The sequence below is a fragment of the Vicugna pacos genome, unplaced genomic scaffold (assembly GCF_048564905.1).
Source record: "Vicugna pacos unplaced genomic scaffold, VicPac4 scaffold_21, whole genome shotgun sequence".
Classification (NCBI taxonomy): Eukaryota; Metazoa; Chordata; class Mammalia; order Artiodactyla; family Camelidae; genus Vicugna; species Vicugna pacos.
In genome coordinates, this window is record NW_027328742.1 from 14,911,613 (window position 1) to 14,925,389 (window position 13,777).

At 49.0% G+C, this 13,777-nt stretch overlaps 1 protein-coding gene across 1 annotated transcript in view; it reads right to left on the bottom strand.

The window, feature by feature from the left end:
- The window catches only part of LOC140694444 (unconventional myosin-XVI-like), a 48,730-nt gene extending 44,741 nt beyond the window's left edge, over positions 1-3,989 (bottom strand). The window contains exon 1 of the mRNA XM_072957693.1: positions 3,186-3,989. The gene's annotated coding sequence lies outside the window, so the exon portion shown is untranslated. The remainder of the gene's footprint in view (positions 1-3,185) is intronic.
- Positions 3,990-13,777: the final 9,788 nt, after the last annotated feature.

Below are 13,777 nucleotides of genomic sequence, written 5' to 3' on the forward strand. Positions count from 1 at the left end.
AGTTTGTGCTGAGGTCTGCTTGGTGGAGACAGGGATGCCCAGAAGGCACCAGGACAGCATGTGAAGATGGGAGCAGACGACAGTGTCCCTGAAATGGAGCGAGTGCAGACTACATCTTTATAAAGGACTGAAGGAGTTATTCTTAAAGCAATTTATCTGTTAAAACTCCAAGAGGGGCCCCATTCCGAGCCACACATAGAAGTGGTTAAATACCAAGAGACAAAATAAAGTTAATACAATTCTCATGAAAAATTTTTGAAAATCACTCTTTTTGCACTACAGATCTGCCACTGAGCATCAGTCATTTACTTGAAAAAAAGATAAAGTGAACGGGGAGAAGTATTGTGGGGGTCACCCTATGTTAAACTAGTCCTTTGTGCTCTATATGCCACCCCCTCATCCTGCGTCTAAAACCAGCCTGGCCCCATCGGCTGGTGGCCTCACCTGAGAACTGGAATTAAGCAAAGGTAACTTCAGCGAACAAACGAACAAACGTGACTTCAGGAAGTCATTTAAGGGCTGCGAGTTTTACTTTGCTTTTCAGTGACATGCAAATGCCTGCAGAGGGGCAGTTTTCACCCATTGCTTTGCTCAAGTCTTCCGTCTCTTACCTCCTGGGTCTTTCCACATCAAAGAGAGTAATAAAACCCAGATCCAAACATGCCTGGGAATTTTTCCTGTGGGACCTCTGATGTACCCGTCAGTCCTTCCCTTCTTTAAGATGGACATTTGTGGGTTTTTTTTTTTTTTGGAAGAGTATATTTGATCATGAGCCGGAGTGGAGTTTGGGTGTGGAGTGGCTCTTCTGGAGGCTCTGCAGGACTCTGGGCGATGCACGGCCTCCCCGGGAACTGGCAAAGGGAGTGTTCCGCTGGAAACGCATGTCAGCGCACGTCCAGCTCGCACCTGCCTGGTCTGGGCCCTGCCTATTTCAGGACCTCATCATCTACATGGGAGGAACCGAACCAGATTGTTGTCTATTGTCCTGTTACAATTAACGTGTATTCACTGCACGTGAAATTGCGATGGCCCAGTAATTGCAAATGCACACTAAGTATGAAACTGCAGATTTTGAGGAGAAATCAAAAGAAGAAAGGAGAGAAAGCCAGGCTAAGAGAGGGTCTGAGAAGGTTTGCATACGGTGGGTGGGTGGGTAGGAGGGGGACTGCTGGCTCCTGGGATGGCGCACTGGGTACCGTGACCCCAAAGAGAGCTCACTCTCAGATGGTGTGGAGTTTTCTAGGCTAATCTGAGAATTAATCATAAAAAATGACTCAACTGGCATAAAGGACCTAAACACTCTTAGGTAATTAAGAAACAGGGTTTTTTCTTCCAGTGCTCATATGGAAGGAGAGAACAGGGTAGCAAGCCAGCCCATCTTTAGGAAAACATTCCACGCACCATGTCTCTTCCAAGCATTTCTTCACAAAAGGAAGGAAACCCCAGGACATTGTATTATGTGGCAAGAATGAGATGCAGATGGTCAGGAAGGTCTTTATTAACTTGCTTACGGAGCGTCTCCGAGTGGCTTAGAGGATAAAGCCCTGGGTTTCTCTTCGGAGCCCCCAGTGGGAGTTTAATTCAGAATCTAGCAGAGAGACCCACCGTACACAATGGCCGCTTGCTTTAACGGCTTGACGGTATGAAAAATATTTCCTGGTTATGAAAAATAATCCGCTTCTGAAAAGACTGCCTTTTTCCCCCAGATTTCCAGGTACAATGGAGTCTCCTCCCACGGACGGGGCCTCGGAGAACAGCCCAGCTGCGCCGGCTCCCCAGCCTCCTTTGGCTCATCTCAAGATGAAGAACTATTTATGCAAGATGCGAGTCCCCGGGACGGCTGCGTGCTACCAGCTGCAGCTGCACGGCCAATGTGTTAAGGAAACTTCCCCAGACAACTCACACTATTCAGAGGGTAACGTTTTGATCAGTTGATCTAAATATTTAATTGTCACAACTCTCCACTTGGTTTTGCTTCTGGGTTTCCAAGAATAACGAGGTAGCAGGACCCAGTGGAGGTGCCCAGCTCAGGAGACCTGAAGAGCTGAAGATTCTCCCAGCAAACATGTGCTGCAGGGCTCTGAGTCGGGGCCCGACACTAATTTCTCATTCAGCCGTGTTTCTAAGTTCACTGTTATCTCTCTGCTTCCGCAACCACATAATTTAGAAAACCAGAAGCTGCCGTAGAGATGGACGAGGAGAGCTACGCTGGGTGTGTCCGCTCTCCCGCCCTGCTCCCGGCAGCTGCCGAGGACCACGGCTGACCACCCTGCGGCCCTCAGCACGGCTCCGGGGACGAGGTGAGGGTCGCTACACCTTTACCTTCCGGCTGGTCCTGAGCAGGCATCTGAGATGCCCCACGACCAGGACGGCCGCTCACATCCTGCAGAGTCAAATACTTCCTTCAGGAAAGGCGCTGGGTGGGCACTCTGCAAAGAATGCAACCTCCGTGAGTGGCCGCTTCCCTGTAGGCAGGCGCTGTGCCCAGCAAGCCCTCACGGAGGCTGAGACAAAGGGAGACAGAAGGCCAGGAGCCGGTCTTTGAAGGTGAGGACGTACTCTGACGCAGCCTGTGTGCTGTGCGTCCCTGACCCAAAGCGGGTGCTTTGTGCGACAGGAGAGCGGAGAGGTTTTATAGAAAAGCGGCACTGAAAGAACCTCCTCTCAGGTGAAAACGGCCCTTGCATGTCCCTCAGGAGCATGCCCAGCAGCTGCATGTGGCTTTTTTTGAGTTTTCTGTGCCCTCGTCCCAGATCTCCCGGTGAGGAGTTCACGTTTACCTTCAGAAGGGAGTGACTTCCTGAGACAGGGCCTTTGCATCATTCCTACATTTTAATTGGTTTTTGTTTGTTTGTTTGTTTTTGGAGATGAAGAATGCTTAATAGGAAGAATCCAGGGTTTGGGAGAAAAGGGACGTGCTTGACTTCTGACCCTGGGAATGACTAGTTTCTGCGATTATGGGAAAGCCACCTAACCCCTCCGAGTCCCTGAGTGCTCATGAGTAAATGGGGAGGCTGACACCTGCTCCGCTGGTCTCGGAGACAGGACCCAGGGACAAGGGACGTCAGCACGCTGGCCGACAGGAAAGAGCCACTTACAAATGTCAGCTGTTCACAGAGTGCCGCGACCACGCGCTCCGTGGTGCTTCTGAGCACCTCCCGCTGTCGGAGGTCACACGCACGTACCTAGGACTGCTGCCCTCCGTTGGGTTTACCTTCGCCCTCTGGCTCCCGGCCGGCTCTGTAGGAGCGACCCCAGGGGTTAATGCTGAATGCTCGCAAGACAGAAGAGGAACGTGCGAGAGGATGCCGGGTCTTGCCGCCAAGTGTCCAGGTCGAAAACACACCTGGTCTGTGTCCATGCAGACCAGTAGCCCTCTCTGGTCTCATGCTCCCAGCTAAAAGGACCAGGTACCTTGAGCACACATTCAGGGGCAGGGCTCACCCCACATCAGCAACTCCGGCTGCCATATCTAACCCTTCCTTCTGCACCCGGGGAACTCCGTGCCCCACCATCCTCACGCATCACCTGTCCTGCTCGAGGTCGGCCCTGGCACCGGGCTCTCCTAGACTCCACAGTGGCAACGCACTCCTCCTCCCAGCCGCCGTCACCACCTGTGCCCGTCTGCTGCAGGGAAGGGCCCTGCACTCCACCCAGGTCGCCGACACTTTGTGAGCATCGGATGAAGCCTGTGAAGTCTCTCCCCAAACAAGGAACAAGCATAGCTCGAGGCCCCCAGGCCGCCTGGGGCTCAGCCACGGCCCCACGAATGGTTTGTGGCCCCCCAGGTAAAGCCGCTTCCTGCTAGACTGTCCCTCACTGAAATGGGGTGGACCCAGCTGTCCCCCGGTGTCTGTGAGAGGGCAGGGCACGCCGATTCTCTCTCTTCTTTGGTTCCCAGTAGCAAGCCCTGCACTCGCATTAAGTAGATGCTTCTTGGATGACTGCGAGGGAGTCCGCTGTACAAGTTAATACAGGTCGCTGGTTGCACGATCTCCCCGTGTGAATTCCTGAGAGAAGGCGCTGTAAAGTGTGAGAAAAAAACCTCATGAACATTCACAACAAAGCGTAGGTTCTTTTGTAAAAACTTCCAATTAACACAGAGGACCAAGAGCTTTGTGCTCCTAACGTAGGTCAGTTTGGCTGCTGATCAGCTTACACCAGCGGAAAGCTCTCGTCCAAGTGCAGATGGCCTAAGTATTGTGTGTGCTGGACGTCTGGGGAAGCAGAGACGTGGCGAGGCACGGCTGAGATTTCCAAACTCAGATGCTGTCCGTCAGCGCGGAGGGGCCAGGACGTGGGTGAAGCAAGCCTTTTCTCACAGAGAGAGTGACTCTCCTTACGTCAAAGCTCAGATTCACTGACACACGGCGGAGGCGGGGGCCGGGGTGGGGGGAGCACCTTTCTCTGGCTCATCCTTGCCTGGCGTCCACTGAGTGACAAGCAGAGGACTTGCCCAAAGACCTGCTCATTTGGAAAATGAGGGAAATCTCGTGTTGATTTCAAACGGCTCCAGAACACGGAGGCATTCCTCACTCTCAGGGGAGGGAGATCTTCATGCGAGGCAGGAAAACACCCCACAACACATCAGTAAACTATGTGCCTGTCCGTCCACGCCCTCTATAATTTTCCTGAAGCCTCCGGCTACCGCCCTCCCCACAAATAAATCACCATGGAGAGAAAGCAAAGCGTGTGGGGAGTGAGAGGGGAAGGGCTCGGCACAGGATGCAGCGCCGGCGAGGCGGCACGAAGCCTCCGGGGCGGCAAGCCCTGCATCCCGCTATGGGATGTGGAGATTTGCCTACGGAGGACCGAGTTCTCAGGCTGCAATCTCATTAGACTGCATCACAGATTAAGTGAAGACACCGTCGAAACTTCTGTTTCAAACACCAGGAGCAGAGAGTGGCAGTTTACCGACACTATCCCTGAGCGGACCGTAGGTCTCCGCCTGTGATTCTGTGATATTGTGGTGATTCTGGAGCATCTTCTTGTAACTAAACAATGCATAAGTAATTGTGCTTAATTTGGCAGACAAACATCAAGACCTCATAAAATATTGATTTAAGATGCAACTATATGTCCGATGAAATGCTGACATTTCGTACTTAGCTCTGTTTGGATGCGATACTTAGAAATCCACATTTTTGTTGTTGTTGTTGTTGTTGTGGGAAAGTGGTCTGCATGGCTGCCCACGGCCGGGGCTGTGCTCTGAGCCTCTTGAAGTCCCTGTGGGAGAGCTTGCCGGCCACTGTTGTTGCAGGGGAAGCTCACTCCTGAGAATTATTTTGTTTATATCATGAAAAACGATGTTCCAGTGTCCAGAGGCAGGCTTCCATCCTGAGCAGAAATCTCACATCCGTGAAGCTCAAACGGATTGATTGGTCTATGCTAATTACAGTGACTTAAGAATAAATATTTTATTTTTTAAAGGACTTCTATAATAAAATATTTATAAATATCTATTAATAAATTGATTTGACATTGGGACATACTTCAAAACAATCTGATGACGGCAGAGGGAACTGGGCAGGAGTGAAGACGAGACAGAATTGGCCCTAGAGAGAGTTCGTTAGTCTGTTCTCCTTACTTTTAAATGTGTTTGAAATTTTCCATAAAACCAACTTTAAAAAGAATTCTTTTTAAAGTAAATGGCTTTATGGAATCAAGTATCATACTGTAAAAAAATTCATTTATATAATACTCTGATTTAAAAACTCAGAACACTCTTATTTGGAATGTTAATGCAATAAAATAAAATGCTTGAAATTAGGAGTAATTTCCATTTGGCTTAAGTGGTTTTTTTTAAGTAAAAATGCCACAAGGGCTAGATTTATCAGATATATTTATAAGTCAAACTGCTTTTTTAAAGGTAGGTTTTCATCAAATGCATTTAATAAATACCTACTATATGCAAAGAAATATTGTGTGTACATATTTTGTTGTCAGTATGATTTTTAACTACCTCTGTACATCATATAAACTAAACACACACAGTATCAGAAAGTAATACAATACTGTCTTTTACAGAGTATTCTGCAAATCAAGCTCCTCCACTTTCTTCTCAGATTTCCGAGGGGGCCCGCATCTCTGTCAATGTCTGTGCATCCTGATCTTTTTCACTAGGTCCAGAATAACAGACTCATTTTATTTCTCCTTCCAGATAAACAACCAGCTGCCTCAGTGCCATTTGGAGCAATGGCACACCCTGGTGGCCCAAACAAGCCAATGACTCTCCCCCTTCATTTGAATTTGGTCTCATAATTTTTGAAACTGAGCAACTATCAATAATTAGCATAAGAACATCAATCATATTATAGAATCAGTTGAAAAACACTTTGTGAATGAACAGAATAAACAGAAAGGCATAGACAATTTTAACACTTAGTCGTTCTTACTTTTAAGGGCCAAGTGGCCCCCAGACAGTATTCCAAAATTGTATACATACACCCATGGGCTGTAAAAGACACATATGGCATTTTTGAGTTTGTGGAACACGTTCCACTGCATTCAAGTCAGGCTATGTCTCTCAAAGGAAAGAGACTTTGAGCAAGTTTAATCTCTGTGCCTTAGTTATCCCATCTGTCAAATGGGATACTAGCAGCAGACAGCGTTTAGTCTTGCGAGAATTAAGCAGGTTATTAAAATGATGCCTGGGGCAGAGCGGGCACTTCTGTGACTTGCTGCTGTATGACTTGTCTCAGGTTACAGACACACCTACCACCTGCACAATCACCATTTTTCTGTATCTGCATCCTGGATTCTTGGAATTTCTGTGACTTGGTGTGCCTCAAATCGAATATCCAAGAGTCTATAGAGAATGAACTGTTTTGAGAAACATCGTGTTTATAGAATCCCACATCTAAGTCTATGGAGTGGAATTAAACACCAAAGGCCCTCACTTCCTACCCACAGTTCACCCTCCTGAATATTTTAACTGGAATATCTCTAGCAGGGTAAGAAGGAGCAGTTTAATCTCCTCAAGGTCACTTTCCAAAGAAGCAAGGGGAATATTTTGAACCCTTCTGCAAACGTGCAGTACAATTTCCCCATCTCACAAATATCCAAGAAATGAGCTGTAATTAATTTAGGTGCCTTGAGGCTGAATTAGCCACCCACTGGGTTCTTGGGTAAGAAAGCTATTTCAGGTGAAAAGACAAATCTCTTTAAGTATAAAGAAGGGAAGGTAGAAGATTTAGAACTTTAAAGGAAAGGAGTCCCAAGACGACAGTAAATCATTAATAACAGCCACGCAATTCATTCAGAAGAAATGGATTACTGGCTTCAGGATCAAATGGTGTAAACCTTAATAATCATATAAGCAGCTCCAATGTTAAGACTATCTTTTTCTTCCATGTCTTCTTATTAAGCCCCTTTTACATTCTAAAACCTGCCCATCCCGTGAGAATACAGCCTGCAAGCTGGGAAGCGTATTCCGCTCGCCGTGGACCATCCAGAACCACAGAGTTCTCAGCTGCACTGCTGGAACCCCCGACGCCTGGCCCATGGGGCTGACCTGGTCTCTGACTGCAGCGCCAGGGCAGGTGCTGCCAATTCGTCTACTTGTGAGAAAATCCTAAGTGGCTCAAGTCAATCTTTTCAAAATAAAGAACGTTCTGTAAAAGCCCACGGTAGGAAAATAGATGTTTCGTAATTTTAGAGTTGCACTAACGATGATGTTGTTCTTGAGGTTTGGCTGTGTGTTCTCAAATGCTGGCTAGAGCCTCCACGGGAAACATGATTAGCACGTCCCTGCACCCCGCCTGGGGGCCTCCCTGTAACCCACTCTGCTCAGAGCCTAGACTTAGGGATTTCCAAACCATGACGCATGTCTAGAAATTCAGTAACTTCACTTTCTTGAATAGAGCCAAGGTGAATTCACCCAACTCCCATCTATAGTAAAATGAGGTTTATGCGGTCTTAATAAGCATATATTAAAATACATATATATATCTAAAAGCAAATATTAATTTGTTCCTTTAATGCTGTTCCCTTAGATTTCCATGTCGTTCATTGGAATGAAACACATGATTTGGGAAATTCAAACAATCTCCTGCTTACAAGGACAATTTCATTTATTAATGGCCTATAATTAAGAAGAAATTGTTAGCTAAACAATTAGTTGATTTGTCTGAAGAGTAAGAGGGAGTAGGTGGTTCATTCATTTGCTAAGTGTTCTTAGCTTTGACCTACTTTTCACTTATTCAGAATGTTTTCTAGATTTGCCGGAGTTTTTGGACCTCCTCAAATGAGGAAAGCCAACGTATTTGTTATTTTCTTTAGGAGAAAGAGCAGGCTAATGTCTACAACAGAACATTACGTCATAAGTCAAATTTTTATTTCCACTCTACCACCTGACCTTAAGGAAGGTGTTTAACCTCCTCGCTTTGAAGCTCCCGACCTCTGTAAAATGCAGATGTTAAGAGTTGGCATCCACATTCGGGTTAATGGCATCATGACTGAGGGACCTGGTACAACTTCCTTAAAGAGAAGACACTTTATATTGATGTAATTCTTCCCTGAAACACAGAACATTGGACAACTTTTTGCATAAAAGACTTAGGATGTTTTTTGGAAGATGACTATCTTTTTTATGATTATTAAGAGACTCTGTGACCAAACAGCACCTTTGGCACAAAGGCCTCGTTGTCGCATGTGGTTAACTACAAACAAGAGATGAGCAGAAAGCTCTCAGTGAGGATTCTTCTGCTCAGTAAGCTCCGCTTTTACAGGGACACTAAAGAAACACTCTGTAACACAGGCAACAGCCTCCGGCCGCCGCAGCCTAGCCCTGAGCTCACCTGACTGGACTGTCAACGGCTAACCAGGCGTTAGGCTGAGCTGCTTAGGACAAGATGCGGATTTAACAGAACTGAGTTAAAGCGTTCTGAGTGCGGTATACAAGCAAAAGAAAAAAAAATCATTCGTTCAAAACAATACAAAGTGAGTGGTCCTGAGTGTAAGGCAGTCACTGGACAGGCGGTCAACCCAGGAACCTGAAGCGGAAGCGAGGTGGGAAACGAGACGGAGGACACTCCAGGGGCAACTGCGAACTGCACAGCCGAGGGGCCCGCACCACAGTGTCACAAAAACGCCGTGTCCATGTTGGAAATGAGTATTATTAGGAACCAGACATCAGTGGCTCAAGCTGAATCTTGCTCTGTCTAATTCTTACCAAGTCACAGGCTGCGTTAAACCCAGTTTAGCGCTACGTATTTTCAGATGGTAAACTTTTATCTACAAAACAGAAATACTCGTTCTTACCTCCTTGGCCTTACGGGTTGCACAAGACTTTTTAAGTCGTTATCTGCTCATAACGACCACCACCATCACCTCAGACATGACTTAAATTGGATCTGAGCGGACATCCGCACACCTAGACCCAGGAACCTAACGACCCAGTGCGCGCGATTCACCTTCGGGCTCGCGGATTCTCCTCCCGGCCGCCGACCTCCGCAGCACGCTCCGTCCCGAGTTGAAGAGGCTGGCCAGCTCGTCCAGGGGGCTGCCCAGAGGCCTGGAGTTCGGGGGGCTGCAGGGCACCGGGGAGGGGGCGCCGGGGTGGGCCTTCCTGTGGTCGGCCCAGGCCGCCTTCCCAGGTGAGTAGGGGATCTTGGAGAAGGGACTGCAGGGCGCCCCCGCCTGGGCCAAGTCCAGCTTCGGGGGGCCCTTGGGCGGGTCTGCGGGGACCCCGGGCCTTCCCACGCCGGGCTCGGGCACCAAGGTGAAGTGTGCGGGCGGCCGGGGGGCGGCGGGGGGGCGCGGGCCGGGGCGTGGGGGGCGGGGAGGCTCTGTGCGCGCCGGGGGACACAGGCCGGTCGCCGTCCCCCTTGGGGTTCTTGGGGTGCTGAGGGGACAGGGGGCTGGCGCCCTCGGGCTGCACGGGGTACTTGAGGTTGGTCTCCAGGACCGGCAGCTTTTTCACCTCCAGGGGCGTCAAGGGCGACTCGTCGGACGCGGGGGAGCAGGTGACCGGGGTGGGGGGGAACACGAGGAGCGGGGGCCGGTGCGGCAGCAGGTTGGGGAAGGGCGCGGGGATGTCGCACGCGTCCCTGCCGGGCCCAGGCGCGGGGCTGCCGGCGTCGCCGTCCTCCGGGAGGAAGGGGCCGCGAGCCTCGCGCGGCAGAGGCGGCGACGCGGACGCCGCAGAGGCGCCCACCCCGCGGCCGCCGGGGTCGTCGGGGGGCGCCAGGTACTTCATCTCCTCGTACACGGCCTCGGCCTGCTCGGGGCTGCCGGCGCGGCCCAGCATCTCGATGTACACGGGCTCGGGCTCGGGCTCGCGCGCGGGGGACGCGGGGACCCCCCGGGCGCGCTGCGGGCCGGACCCTCCGCATCGCGCGCCCCCGGCCCCGGCCGCGCCCTGCCGCGCGCCCGCGATCTCCTCCGAGGAGCCGCTGAGCTTGGTGTGCGGGCTCCTCTTGGGCTTCCGGGGCGGAATCTTCTTCATGGCGCTGTAGTCATCGCTGTGCGGCCGCGGCCGGGCGAGGCCTGCGCGAGGGACAGAGAGGGTGGCTGTGCGAGGCGGCCCGGCTGGCGGAGCCGCCGGGACCCCCGACCCCGAGGACCCGGCCTGCGCCCCTCCACCTCAGGGGCCCAGGTCTCCCCACACGGCCCGCCGCTGCCAAGAGGAGAGCGAGATTTGATCGTGCAGCTGCAGGACAACCGCCAGGGGGGACCCAAGCAGGCCCAGGAAGGCCAGCCGCGGGCGAGGGAGGGGCCGCGCTGCTGCTGGCACCTGCTGGCACCTGCGCTCGGGCCTGCCGCAGGTTAGAACTAAGTGACCACTGGCTGCCCCATCCTCACGATTTCAGAGACGAGGAAATGGAAGCCTAGGGAGGACAAGCAGCGCAGCGAGTTGGCCCCGGTGGGTGCCTCCTGCGGAGACGCCTCGGCCGATCATTCAGACTGAAGCGAACACAGCCAACACCGACGCCGACAGCTACGTGCGTGGACAGACCAGTTTTCCAAAAAGGACCTTGTTAAAATTATGCCAAGGGCGAGTTTCACCACTAACTAATATATTTGAATCCTAACAGCTTTAACAGGGAAGTGAAGAGGCTAATATTAAAGAATTTAAGTGAGAACTTCTTAAGCTGAAAAAAGGGAAAGTATTTAAGAAAACAAATGAGCATAATATTATTAGTATGAACTAACTTTCAAAGAGGCAGAAAGACTATTTAAATATGACTCAAAACATTTATTCATGTTTAAGTTAAAAAATTCTAAAAGACTTCTCTTTCTCATTTATTTACTATAAATTATGGAAGATTTTATTAAATCTAATTTCTCTGGACACTGAGATGCTAATTTTAGAAAATTACTGAAATATCAAAACTTCTCAAAAATCTTTAACTACTTTACAAATTTGGTCTTTTGTGAATCTGTAGGAATTCTTGATATAAATAAGTACGTCTAACTGTGCTGCGTTCCTGAGTGATTCAGGGCAGCTGGAGTTTTCTCTCATGATGACTGCACATGTGATGGGAGTCCCATCTCCACTTCTGGGGTGACAACTCCACTCTGAGGGTTAACAAGAAAGGCTTTGGAATCAGATAGACTTGGATTCACGTCCCACTACGGCTGTTTTTTTATGGCATTCTAGGCATGCCTTTAGCTGGTATCATTCTAGGCATGCCTTTAGCTGGTATTTATTGAGACACATTAGTGAATATACAGAAAGTGCGCCCCGCCTTCCTCTGCCCCACTGGGAGGTGTGTCAGACAATAAAAAAGAAGTAAAGAGAACAAATGAGCAAATACTATAGCATGTTAGGGTGCACTATGAAGTGGGAACCATTGGCCATAAAGGGTCACAGAATTGTGTGTTTGTGTGTGTTTGCAGGGATGGCACTGGTGCAAATTACAATTTAAAAAGAGGTCTTGATCAAATCTCTCCAGGCTTCAGTGCAGTCATGCATAACGGGGTGATATCAGTGACTCTCTCAGAGGTAAAACAGACACTGCATGTCAGGGCTGAGCTCAGATGCTGACACCCTGCAAGCATGGAACAAACGGCAGCCCTCCAAGTGAGAATGGAAAAGGACACAGTTCATTTTCTAACTCAGGGGACATCTTTGAATGCCAGTATATTCAGGGTTTCCCCCAAAGCAGCCAACTTTTAAGAGCACAGAATACCCAAACTGCACATTCTGTCACAGAAGAGCATTACCCCAGGCTTTCAACGTGCTAAGACACAGCCACTCGTAAGCTTCTTCCAGAAAGCCAGTGAACCAGACACAATTGTAATGTTGCTATTACAGGGTCATGGAGACCAGGGGAGTCTTGAAGAGACTATTAGCAGAAGCGTGACCCTCAGGAAAGCTCTTGGTGAGGTTTAAAGGAAAGTGAGGAAGACACTGGGTCCTGAAGGAAACATAAGCCTTTTTACACCTTTGTGGAAAGTTTAGCAACACTGTCACCTGCAGTAAAGTGGGAACTGGATGACACACCTGTGGACCTGGATGATGTAAGTAGGGAGGTTTTTAGGGTGTAAAAGCGGCCCCCTAGATTCTCCCAGCTGCCTACAGAAAAACAGATAATCTAAAGAAAGAACTATTAACTATAAAGGAGTTTGGACTTTCTGAGTTTGAAAATAAAATTGTTTCTCACTGCCAGGCCATCCAGATAGCAAAAAGCTCTGAAGTTAAGAAATGATTTGTAAGCAGAGAATAAATCTCGGGCATTTTCAGGGAAACACGATCTAAAGATGAAGCCAAGGTGACTATAAACCCCTTTATTAAGACCTCAGAAAGATTTAAGGTGGCGCTTCACTGGACCCTTTCAAAGTAACAAAACCACAGGACTTCTAAGAATATCAAGAGTATTGCCCCACAGAAACCTTGCAGGTAAAAAAAAAACAAAAACAAAATAAAACAAACAAAAAAAGAAACAAAAAAAAACATAGAGAAGAGATTATCTTAAAAAGATTTGTGGATGTAGCTTTTGACTAATGAAGTGGATTATAAATTGATTCATAGGAAACTCACAAAGCTTTTAAAGGAATTGTATCAGCTATGCCTTGAAAAGGGTAGAGTTAATACAAAATAAAGAGGCTACGGTGCTTTAAAATTTTATGAGCAGCAGTCAAGCTGAGAAAACTACCAGCACCAAACAGGAGTCACCTCTTGTGGGTGAGGAAATAATATCCAAAGGCAAGCCAAGATTCCAGAGCATGGCCCTAACTGCTATGGAAAACACTTCCTAGACACTGGGACTACATCCTAATCAAGGCACAAACAAAAAGTAGTGTAGAGAACAGGTAACTTGTCTTCAGAGAGTTAGGGACAGTACTGGGGGAGCCTCCACCTAAGGGGCTTTACCCGAGCAGCCAGGATACCTGGATCTGATTTCAATGGTGTGATCTGGGCCCTGGACTGACTTGATGTGATGATGGACTGAGGCTCTGGGGGAGGGGTGGCGTGAGTGCCTCTTATATTTAGGTGGGATGTGAATTGTTTTGTCCAGAGGATGGACTGAGACTGTCTGTACTTTCTGAAAACCACAGTATGTTCCCAGTCCTACCAAGGGGTAGAATCTATTTCACTTTTTAAAGCCTAGATGTGCCTTTGAGACTGCCTGGTGGATGGAAGTGGTGGAAGAGATGCCGCCTGACTTCCAAGGCTGGTTCATAAGGGATAATACAGTTCCCGCCTGGGGCATTCTCCTTCCTGGCGCATGTGCCTTTGACTCACTGATTCTCCTTAGAAAAAGTCCAGCTGCCCTGAAGCTGCCAGGCTACTCAAACCAAGTGGAGGAGCCACCTAGACATAGAAATGGCC